Genomic DNA, 12,369 nt, shown 5'->3' with positions numbered 1-12,369 from the left:
ATAAGCCCCACCCAGTTATACAATTTTTGTGCAATAAGATGTTCAGACTAGAGCAGGACCCTGATTCGTTAATGAGTTATAGATCGAAACAATGCTCAAACATGTGTTTTGTAACATAACGTTTTGTTTTACGTTTCGTTACATAACGTTTTGTTTTACGTTTCTTTACATAACGTTTTGTTATACATTTCTTTATAGATGTTTCTATATGCAACGCTCGGACTTGAAAAAAGAAATCATAGGATTCTCATATAACTAGATGTATATACGATAAATTCAGGTAGCCTGAACGCAGTGTAAATCAAGCTCGCAAGCCTCATTATGCACCACACTCCATGACCACACACATCTGGAGAATCTGAAGCGCGCTCTTCCCACAATAGGCCTGTCCTCACTAGCTCGAGATTGCCAAATATCCAGCTATTTGAACTATCCCGATCGCAAACTATCTACATGTAGCTAATTTGCGTCTTCATCAGTCCGAAGTTGCAATTAGCGGGATATTTGGTTGGGATTGTCATCCAAAGATATCTTGGGATAGTTTGCAAAATACCCTACCAATTGGCAAAATATCCAGCTATTTGTCCGGTGCGTCTTCACCGAAGACTGAAGACTCGCACTATGCGCGAACGCTGAGCAAATATCTCGAGCTGATGAAGACGCGATTTGTAACTTCAGGATTATTTCCCAAATCAGAAATAGCAGGCTATTTGGCAATCTCGAGATGATGAAGACGCGCCTAATCAGTCACAGCATCTTATGAGCAGTGCCCATCAACGTTGAATGGGCAAGGTCATTATGACCAGTGCCACTGATGAGACCCAAACACTAATTAACAACTACCAATGTCCTCGTAGAAAGGATGTGCACTACAGGCAAAATAAAATGACCAGTGGCTAGGTTTTTGCGTGGGAGACTTGCCTTTTGCAGGTTTGAATTTTCATTGATTGAGCCTGGCCTAGAAACGTAATTACATCACATGAAGGTTTATTCAAGGAATCGTCAGTCTCCTCAATGTCATTGGGACATGAAGAGAGTTATAAGCAGGTGCCTATATACATGTATGCCCTCAAACGTACCTTAGAACTGTAAATGTACCGGTACATCATAATCTATCGGCAGGGGAAATTTGGTAGCGGCTGCTTTAAAATCATATATGATTTTTAGTATAAATAATGGCCAACTGAAGCATTTTGCTTTTAAACACCAAGCTATTCCATGAATATTTTTTTCTTTCACTATAAAAATTGTAATTTTAAAAGTACATGTAGAAGATGAACAATATACTGAAAAAATAGAAACTTCGCGTGTATCAGCTGTTCGTGCATTTCAATTTTCATGAGTGTTTCAGATTCAGTTTCATGCTGTGATATAACTGAACCACAATAGACACTCGACCTTGAGTTCTAGGAAGGGATCAAATCACTAAAATGTCTCCTGAAAAGAATTGCTCTTCAAATACATACATGTACATGCCTTCATAATCAAAATATGACAAGAAACAGGAAAGAGTATCAAGACAAACTTTTGAGCCATATTTTGTTTTTAGTCCCATATATGTATTTCTATGTTCTGTGTATCGTGCATGTGACTTTCAACAAGACTGGGACAATTTCTTATCATTTTGAAGATTCCAAAAGACCAAAATCTCACAATACACATCAATTTTATGTGCTACACAATCAACCTATGACAATTGCTTGCAGACAGTTTCTTTCACAGTTCAATTTGCTGACTAGAACTCAACTTTATCTTTTTTTAAATGCCTTTTAAAGTAGAGAGGGTGCATCCCAAGATTCTATTGAAAAGTCGTAATATACGGGGGCAAAACGACAAACAGATACAGAATAGATGGAGGCTAATGAATAGAGGACTGATTGTTCAATCCAAATACTGTCAGTTTGCAGTCGATTCATGGTTCGACACACACGCATTGCTCCAGGCTGTGTTCATTACGGTGATGACTACCACATACTTAGTCTTGTCTCCAGCTATAGCTGTCACTATTTGGGCCTCAGTTCAAGTGCAGTGCGAATTCATTAAAAAATATATGTTTAATGTAATGTTAAAGGCTTGTAAAAAATGCATTAAAGTTGACGAAAATTATGCAAACAATATCAAACACAAGCATCAAGTAGGACAGAAACAACAACAACAACAACGAAAAGTTGTCCTACGTATCTCTTCAACATCTTGCAATCCCTCTGTGTTTTCATTTTTCACCTATTATAGATTAATTTCAGCTGTTCAATCTTTCTGCCTCTTCAAGAACTCAACAAAAAATATTCCTGGTATTCTTACGGAGAAAGACTTTACAAAAATATACAAAACTTTGCACTTAATATTCTCTTGACACTTACGTGTACATGATGAACCTGTATTAGAGGAATTGTGGCAGGCTGGCAGCCCCCTCAAGCTTGAGGGGGAAGCCGATAATAAGCCTTCTTTCATTGGTTCACACAAACAAGGGCAGAGCAGGATATCGGCCTCATTAACAAGGAAACCGACTCCTCGCTAGCACACATACTGAATAGTCTAGTGCTAATAGCCAAGAGATTTTGTCATCAACAACTTCAGCCTAATTTTTGCCACTGATAAACAACCCCCTTGTTTGGCATAAGACTGACTAGGTGCAGTGTCAGACTTTGATATGTTTGTGGGCATAATAAACCCTTGTAGGTCATAATGCATGTATAACATGAGATCTGATTTCCAATTCTGTACACTGTATCCCTAACTAAAAACTTTTGGAAATAGTAAATGACTGCTATATTTTAGGCTAGAAGCTCTCACAAATTGCCAACAGAAATTCAGTGTTGCATTACAATGTAGGTGTGATCAAATAATTTTGTGGCATGCAACTTTCAAGACTTTCACATTTTTAATATCTCACAGGCGCGAAATGTTCTGGTATGCTGTGTAATGAAACTATTCCTCCAACTGGCAAGGCAGGCAATGCTTCATCCAAGACACAAGCCCTGCTATTAGTGCTAAAGCAGGATAGTGTCAAATTAGAGCCTGTGTATTATTCAGCCTAGTCCCTTGATTTGCCTGGCTTCTTACCAAATAATAATGATAATAGTAATAATATTCCGCTTTGATATAGCGCTCAGTGCATCAACGATGTCTCTAAGCACTTTAAGTTTATAGCAGTCCTCTCCTTTTCATTCATTTATCCTTTTAAATACACCTACATGTACATGTACATGTAAAAATACACCAACTACATCTACAATTACATCCGGATGTGAAGGCATGTGCCTGCTTCTTACAAATCCTAAAATTTGGTCTTTACGTTCATGTTCAGTGTATAATAAAAGGCATAATAAAAGGCATAAAAGCGATAAAACAGACATAAGTTATTGCCACTCTAGACCCATAAATTAAGGCAACAGGCACAATATATCACTGTAAAACTGTATCATAAAGTTAAGGGAATGAGCTACACTGTACAACGTACGTGTACAGTGATCAATCAACAGAACAGATATTATGCCGGTCTTTTTTCTCTGCAAACTAGACGCAAAACGACCCGCTGCACACGTACTACCATTTCCAGCTTAGTTAAGTATTAAACTGTCCGACTGAGATTCTGGTTTACAACCATTCCAAGTTTTTTTTCCTGGCTGTTAATTGTCTTACTGCCAAGTTCAGTCCTACATTGTGGAGCCAAGTTGGATGACCCTTATAGACACAAGCAATCGAGTCAAATAAATGCAGCAATAAAAATGCCATATGAATGTACTACTGTATATTTCCGTAGCCATCAAGTGCTCTTTGGTTCAAATTTCCTCGATTACCAAGTCCTTTAGATTGGAATAAAAGCTTTAATATCTGCAAGTACATAAGCCTACTTTCTAAAGCAACCAGGTAAAAATGACTCTTTAGAAGCTTAAATGTATCTATTAATAGATCAATATTGATATCACTATAATATGGTGACTTTGACAAAGATACTCTGTAAAATTATTGTTCTGGAGTTTACAACAAAAACATAACACTGTGCAATATAATATGAAGCTACGTAATAACCCATGCTACACTGTTATCAAGAATTTTATCTATCAATTCTTATTAGAGACAATGACAAAAAACCTCATCTAGTAATTTGAAGGATGTCTCTAATATCCTACACTTGATGCCTACACATGATCACTGCAACCCTTTCAAATGAACACTTCTTGCTCAATCTACAGATGCATATCCTTTCTATCAATCAAAAAGTTCTCCCAGTGTGGAAGGGGCTGGTCATTTACCCTATCATGCAACACTATCCTCACAACCCCCTTCAGCCACAGCTGGTAAAAAGCCCTTGCGCCGTTTGGAATCATTCATAGGGAAGCCGGAGGTCAAAGGGCAAGAGCGACGAAGCATTCCTCCAGGCATGTCAACATTTTGGCACGCCTGCAGGAAAAATGGAGCTGAAGCCAATTTGTAGTGGATCATATCGCTCCACTTTCATCTCGACCTGCCAAGTGCGGCGAAATATACAGTCGGGGTGTAATGCCGTTGCCGTGGAAACGATACCACATGCCCGATGTCAGTGCGGTGACCTCCAGGAGCTGGGGTAGGCAAAGGTCATGCTGTCTGGAATATTGTTGCATTATGCATTATTCATGTTTACATCACTGCATCACTGGGTTGACAGCATACTGCATGCACACTCATGCACCAGTGTAATCTGTTTAGCCTACTAAATCTCAAACTGGATGATTTAGCTGCAAGTACATTTTGGCCTGCATGTTGTGCTGTGTGAATACTGATTTGGCTGCATGCATTAACTGCTAGAACCTATTAGAAACAGGTTCAATTTATAATCAAAAGATTCTAGAAGGAATGGAGGAAAAGGGGGAGACTTGAAGAAAAACTAGATAATCATAATATATTGTCAATTTGGTGTGTATTATTCTATTCTCGCATGATGTATTTTCAAATCTTACACTGTCAAAGATTGCATGACATTTGGACGTGCTGAATCGTTAGTCTGATTTAATTTCTAGTCAGGCTACGACTTGAAGAAAAGCTACATGTACATGTACAGTGTAGATGATAATAATATATTGTCCATTTGGTGTGTATTATTCTATTCTCACATATTTTCAAACCTTACACTGTCAAAGATTGCATGACATTTGGACTTGCTGAATCGCGATGCTTTGTCAACATCCTCCGGGCATAAGAGGCTATGGAAATCAGGGACAATTGGACTTGCCAAAGAGACAAGGAAAGAGAAAGAGAGGGAGAAAGAGAGAGAGAGAGAGAGAGAGGGAGGGAGAGAGAGAGAGAGGGGGGGGGGGGAGAGAGAGAGAGAGAGAGAGAGAAAGAGAGAGAGAGAGAGAGAGAGAGAGAGAGAGAGAGGGGACAGACAGAGACAGAAAGAAAGACAGACAGACAGAGACAGACAGAGAGAGAGAAAGAAAGACAGAGTGTGGAATGTGAGGCTACAGATGATACAGAGGGTCCAGTGTGGGATGATTAAAGAGAAAAAGAGAGAGAGAGAGAGAGAGAGAGAGAGAGAGAGAGAGAGAGAAAGAAAGAAAGGCAAGGAGAGAAAAGTAAGAAAAATGAGGACAATTGAGAATGCATGGAACAGCAAGGAACATGATTGAGGGCCTATTTCAAAATAATGAGCAAAATAGACAAAGACTGGTGGAGACGAAGAGAGAGAAAGAAAGAGAAAGAGAGAGAAAGAGAGAGGGAAGAGAACAGAAAAGGGATAATGGAAGGGTAAGAAGAACACAGACAACCAAGTATGAGATAGAAATGTGGTATGGCGATAATTAGCAAGAGAGAAATTCCGGAAAATCCTACCCCCCCCCCCCCACCCCCTGAAAAGTTTGTCAGTCTGACCACAAACTTTGCAAACTTTTGCATCATATAATTTGAACTATGTTTAATTACAAAAAGTCCACCTGCACTGTATAGAAAACATAACAAAAGGGTACCGGTATCAAATATTTCAACTCCATCAACTGGAAAGTCACAGGAACATCAAGTATTAAAAACGGAGTACAATGTATATGCACATTATATGTGGTAAATTGGCCTTGGACTTTGTATACCGGGTACAGAAGAAAAAAAAACGCATGCAAATTGGAACCCATGCTGAATGGGTCATAAAGAGGGCAGCGTGAATACCGTAAAACAATGGGTAACTGGATCGCCCTGTTTTGCCTATCAACAGTCAACAATCGCTATCATCTCCTACATTCGAGGTCAAGTATCTATTCTCCTTCAGTGGGCCTGGCAAATACCTCCGCACAATGCATGCTCCCAAAACACATTGTTTACTCATTATCAATTGTTTTATCATCAGACCATTTCAAAGTCCACCAGCAATGGCATGTTACACTGCAGTCTGCAGCTACATATTATTGTAAGAGATTACCAACATGTACATGTACATGGCTGTATGTCTTCAAATGATATATTTACGGTACCCATGTTTTGTATACATATGTACATTGCATTGTATGTACATGTACATGTACATGTAGTACATTACACTGTATGTACATGTACATTACATTGTACATTCATGCACATTGTATGCCTACATGTACATTGTATGTACATGCATGTACAGTAGGCTGCAAGATGCCTACAATGTAGGCCCTATACATGTACATGTATAGGCCTCTAATGGGCATGTAACGTCAAAAGTCAGCGTGGCTTGAGCAAATAGAACTCTAGCAAATGTCCCCATTCAATAGTGACGAAAATTACCCAATTGTCCAGGGCAGCCAAAAAGTGCCCAGGGGGCAAGAAAAGTAAAAATTCTTATTTACCCTATTCGTTTGCGAAGCAAAGCAAATGTTTTAGAAAGTGGAGAAAAAAATGCATGCAAAACCAATTCACAAATTCCATGGGTGTCCATTTTAACTTTCAAGCCGTGACAACTGCTGTCGTATTATGGTACAATATTCATGTTGCAAAAGTTACATTACCTGTACTCCCCCACCCCACTCTGTTTGTCCGTCTCTCTCTCAGTACATTGGGATATCTTTCTTGAGAGTCATGATCATTTTCACAAACTGTTTTCTCACTTTGCCCTACACAGCTGGTATAAAACATGCATTGTACATACATCACCCAGATGCTTAGATAAAGTCAAATCTACTAAACATATTTGCACATGTACAAATTCAATAACATGTTTCCCCCTGTGGCACGTTTATCTCATAAGAACGTAAAAGAGCTTAACGAAATGTAGAATGACAATATAACATTAACTCTCAAATGACCTTTGATAAATAGAAAATCCATAACGTCATTTTCAAAAGATATAAAAACATTCATTGTAGAACATACAGTACATGTACAATGTACATGTTCAGCCAACATTATTTGTTCACTGCGCTTCAAGGAGACTGTTACTTTGCGTTCAGGCTACCAAAATCATTGTCCACGTACATGTACAGTGTATGTCACACGTACATACAAGAATTGTACACACGTAGCTATACAATGCGTAATTACCTTTCCTAGTCTGAACACCACAAAAAATTGTATAGCGAAATTCATGTTTGAAAACAAAACTTGATAAAGAATAGGGTCTCATTGTAGTCTCAACGCCGTATCGTAATGAAAATTGTTTAAATGGCAGGGGCTTATCGTGAGCACGCACTTACGATTGGCCAGCAATCATGTCATTGAAAAAGTCAACTGAACTCATCAAACTAGTTTCTACACAATTATAATGATGTTGTTTTCTAGTCTGTTCACTCCTTTCACTACACGTTCTGTACATGACGTTTCTTCATACAATAATTTTCTTTAGTATGAACAGGCTGTTAATCAAGAGCAGTAAGATACATTGTACAATGTAATGTACATGTGTGTTCCTACATGCACACATACGTACATGTACGGTACATGTATGAATTACCCTACCCTGCAGGTAGCTTGACATGGTCATGAACCAATCACTGTTGTGACTCTGTAAACATCGACTTTTCATACTAACACAATAAATCCTGCTGCTTTGCTTTGTTTAGTCTATACAATAAAAACCTGTATATGTGAAGGTCATGTCAATAACATAAAAATACACATCTACACATGTACAGGTACTGCAGAGGTTTTTTCCAATTTGGCCTATTTGTGGGTAACCTCTATTCATAAGACATGTGCATGCAGGACTATGTACACATGTGAATGTGATTATTGTAAGAATTAATATCTTCAAAATGCTATATTCATCGAGAAGTTGTACTGCATGTACACACTTATTGAGAGAAATAAATTGGGCATATGATACGAGCTTGCTGTCTTTTAGAAGCATGTACATTAGAAGCTACAATGTACAATGTATGTACATGTACTGTAGAATCTATAATTTGTATTCAGTAATTTGTATTTAGTTAGAATTGTAGGCTTACTTGTGAAAGATATATTGCAGTATTTGCTGCCTTATACATTTCATTTAGGAGCTGTAAGCCCATATTCCATCAGAAGAAATTTTTGTAACAAACATCATTTATTTTTTCCATTATACTAATACAAAATAACTTTAATTTTAAGTGGAGTAATGTTCAGATCCTTAATCACGGAAGTGTATCCTGCATAAGAGAAAGCTAGACATTAATAATAGACAGGTGCTTTATTAACCAGCTGCAAGTTGTACATGTATGTACAGTGCATGACCTGCACTTAACAAGTTCAATGAACTATCGTACACACTTGTTTTCACTTTCCACACAAATCAATTCGGGTAATGAACCTACAGCTGTAGTGCTGTGCCCTTGGTGTGATTCGAGCGAAACAGATCCATTGGACGGTTTAATAGCTCGTTCAGACTCGAGGAAATTTATATGAAACTCATTTAAAGAAACATCGTATGTACAGAAAGAAGCGCAAAAACTAGAAAGCAACATGGTACTGTACATGTACATGTACACGTATAATGAAACAAAGTATAAAGATACAAAAGATATGAAGAGGTAAAAACACATGAGAGCTAGCCAATCATCAGTGGGCGTTCACAATAAGCCCCGCCTAGTTATACCGTTTTTGTACGATACAACGGTCAAAATACATGTAGAGTGGGATGCTGATTATTTATCAAGTTTTGTTTGAAACGATGCTCAAACAGACGTTCGCTATACATGTACAACCTTTCTTCATAAGACATTCAGACTAGGAAAAATGTAATGACTTCAAATCGTATCTAAAAACAAGCTATACCAGACTTGTACAATGACTACTGTTAGTCTGAATGCACAGTAATAGACTTGGCCTCCATGAGTAGTAATGGAAAATGCAGATCTATCTATCTATTCGCAGCTGGTCTTTATTATGGCTGCCAATTTCTGCTCTTTGCCTGTTTGATGCTCCCAGTGTTCGTCCTAAGGGTAGTAAATTATTGTGTATAGATCTGACAGAAAGGTGTGTGTGGATGAACTGACAATATTATTTAAGTTTCTAGGAGTATAAATAAATTCAAAAAATTCTTTTTTTCCCTTCAGTATACAGAAGAAGAAAAACAGTTGGTACATTGTCCAAATGGTTAACAGTGATATTGTTACTAATGCTTTTAAATCTGAAGAATTTAAAAATAAAACAACAATTTGTGCCTGTGCCTTTCTGCTGGGGACACAAATGAAGTCCTTATTCTAATACCTAGAGAAAATATTCTCAGTACCTTCCACTTACATCCACACACAAAGAAGAAGGGTTTCCATGAAAACAATCAACAAATGATAGCCTACAAAATGTTTGATGCTCTGAACACAAATTTGGCAGCAAATAACAAGTGGTGCACATGCATTTTATTGACTTAAATAGTAATCCCCACACAAGTTATAACAGCATAATATTCCTCCATTCTTTATCAAGAATAATAAAAGATTTAGGTAGTTATCGACAATTTCACTCTTTCATGATTCATCCTCTTACAAGTACATGTACATACAACTACAAATTATACACATTGACACCAGATTTAGAACTAGAAATTGAATCAAGCCTACATACTCTTGCGATATATTCAGTAAATAAAAGCCACTTACAATGTACAATGTATCAGTCCAAGTCGACAGAATCCTGTTTTCCGCTAGCACAATTATCTTTCCTTATTTATCCCTCGTATCCAGTTCTCTATGCAGTCGAACCAGGAGTAACTATGCAGGCTAGTCACACTCACACACTAACATCTACCTGTCCCTACCGCTGCGAAGACGGGTTGCATTCAAATGAAAATCAGATGCTCTTAATTTTGAGTATCCTTTTGACTCATGCTGAGTAAGTTGACGACTTCCCATTAAAAGGCCACACAGCTTTTAGATCATCTGGTGCGTGCGTGCATGCACCCAGTCCCGTGTGTAGAGAATCGTGTGTGCTGCAGACTGAGCAACTGGTGTAAAGGCCAATCCATCTACACCTCTTTTTCGCAAGAGAAAGGAAAAAATAGAGCAGCTACAAATCCACTAACGAGCACATCACTGGCAACAAAAAACGTGAACACTTATTCTATCCTCTTTTGGTTTTGAGATGGGTGTGAAACATTAATATTTGGCAATAGACTAAATTTAATAATGCAGTCAATTGAGGAGTGTTTCATGTTTGTTAATTTACAATTAATTTGCTGACTCATTTCAATGATCCACTCAGCTGTCACAAAAAATGAAATACACTGTCAATAACCATAACTTTTGTATTTTCAGTTTGATTTATCATAAAAGATTCTTTGTTTACAAATGTTTGAATGAAAGCAGTAAAATAAGATAAACAGAATGGCCAATGCTTTGAATAAATATGGACCAACAATTCGAGATTTATGAATGTTTGAAATATGACATCACTTAATAAATGTGAATCTCCGTGGATTGCGACGTAAAAACAGACAAATTTCCAGTTTGATGTTTACCAAAATATCGACTTAATAGATATTATTTTTTGTGTCTTTCTCCCAAGTCCCTTCTCCCTTGGAGCACTACTCCAAATTTATCTTACAGATAGCATATCATATTCCTGAGTCATACATTTTTTATTTAAAAAAAAACTAATCTTGTTTGGTGGAACAAATGTAAGAGTCGTCCGCCACTACATTACAGAGACATTACTGACTCAGCCAATTTGAAGAGCTCATACCTAATTACCTATAGTCTAGATCTAGTGTCGTGATACATCTTTCAAAAATTCAAAAATCATAAGTTTCCCATTTTTTGTCAGATTAAATTCAAACTTAAGTCAGTAAACTTGGTAGTACATATGTATTTTGTTCTTGCGTCCTGAGACGGTTTCATGAAATGGCGCCCAAATCTATTTCTTCTGCTTTGCTAAGTCAAAAATACCGTGGAGCCCTCTGCTAATCATAGCTTGCCTTTATGCTTCTCCAATTTGTAATCAACCATGACATGAATCATTTTTTTTAGACTACAATTAGTTCTTACGATTCGATCTTCAATACGTAACAGTTAAAAATATACTTTATTCTATGTGATGATACTTTATAACTCATAGATCTAGTATCCTCAATTACTCCAAATGACCTAAATGGGCCTTTTAAAATGTAATGCTTAACGACCAATTCCTTCAACTCAGCTCGCTGCAACACTCCATCCATGCAGATAGCCATATTCATTCACGCCCAGTTATACCGACGGTCTCTCGCCCATCTTATCACTCAACGCACTGGCACTGCACAGCAGGCGGACAGTGCGTTATTCTATTACTAACAAGGAGTCATCAAGCACAACACAAAGACAACATTCTCCACTGTTTATCATCATTCAAAAACACTAAAAATCTACAATCATAAACTGACCTGATTACATGGAAACACGGCATATAAGATTCCCCTTCTATATTCCAATGGAAAGGTGCCAATTACGCCGAATATTGAGCCAAAATATCTTTGGCAAACCCCTCGCACTGTAACCCATTCGCGATGTTATCTGAAAATAAATGAGAAAGCTTTGAACACGAGATGGCGCCAGATCACACACGAAATTATGACTACATTACGATTTTCGACAGCCAGATTGAATTTTGCTAAAGATTTTTAGAATTAGATAGCAACGTCTTTTTTATGATAATTTTAACATTTAAAAAGGGCATTTTGATTTGTGTGTTATTATGATACGGCTAGTCAATTCTATGATTGACTCGATTCAGAATATTATAAGAAATTACTGTTTTGGGAATAATTATGGGAAAAGGGGGAAAATAATGACAGGGGCTCACTTTTATTATTTGTTTTAGGGGAGATATTAAGAGTATGCCACTTGGGTGTCAAATAACATTAGAAGAATACGCGGAAAGAATACATGCTGACCATTGTACAGTGTACATGATTTTGCATTTTTCGACGATTTAATAAGTTTTCACTAGGAAGATATTCTATTATTTTATAATAAAAATATGACT

At 37.4% G+C, this 12,369-nt stretch overlaps 1 protein-coding gene across 2 annotated transcripts in view; it reads right to left on the bottom strand.

Moving 5' to 3' along the window:
• LOC579053 (FERM, ARHGEF and pleckstrin domain-containing protein 1) overlaps positions 1-11,902 on the bottom strand; it is a 99,529-nt gene extending 87,627 nt beyond the window's left edge. Inside the window, exon 1 of one of the 2 annotated variants that reach the window (XM_030981863.1) lies at positions 11,768-11,902. The gene's annotated coding sequence lies outside the window, so the exon portion shown is untranslated. Of the gene's footprint in view, positions 1-10,010; positions 10,421-11,767 lie in introns of those variants that run through there. The other variant, XM_030981864.1, reaches the window with a different exon arrangement.
• Between the last annotated feature and the right edge of the window lie 467 nt (positions 11,903-12,369).

Source organism: Strongylocentrotus purpuratus, unplaced genomic scaffold (genome assembly GCF_000002235.5).
Source record: "Strongylocentrotus purpuratus isolate Spur 01 unplaced genomic scaffold, Spur_5.0 spur5_scaffold_12, whole genome shotgun sequence".
Classification (NCBI taxonomy): Eukaryota; Metazoa; Echinodermata; class Echinoidea; order Camarodonta; family Strongylocentrotidae; genus Strongylocentrotus; species Strongylocentrotus purpuratus.
Note: the sequence above shows the minus strand (reverse complement) of the source record. Positions and strands in the feature narration are given on the sequence as shown.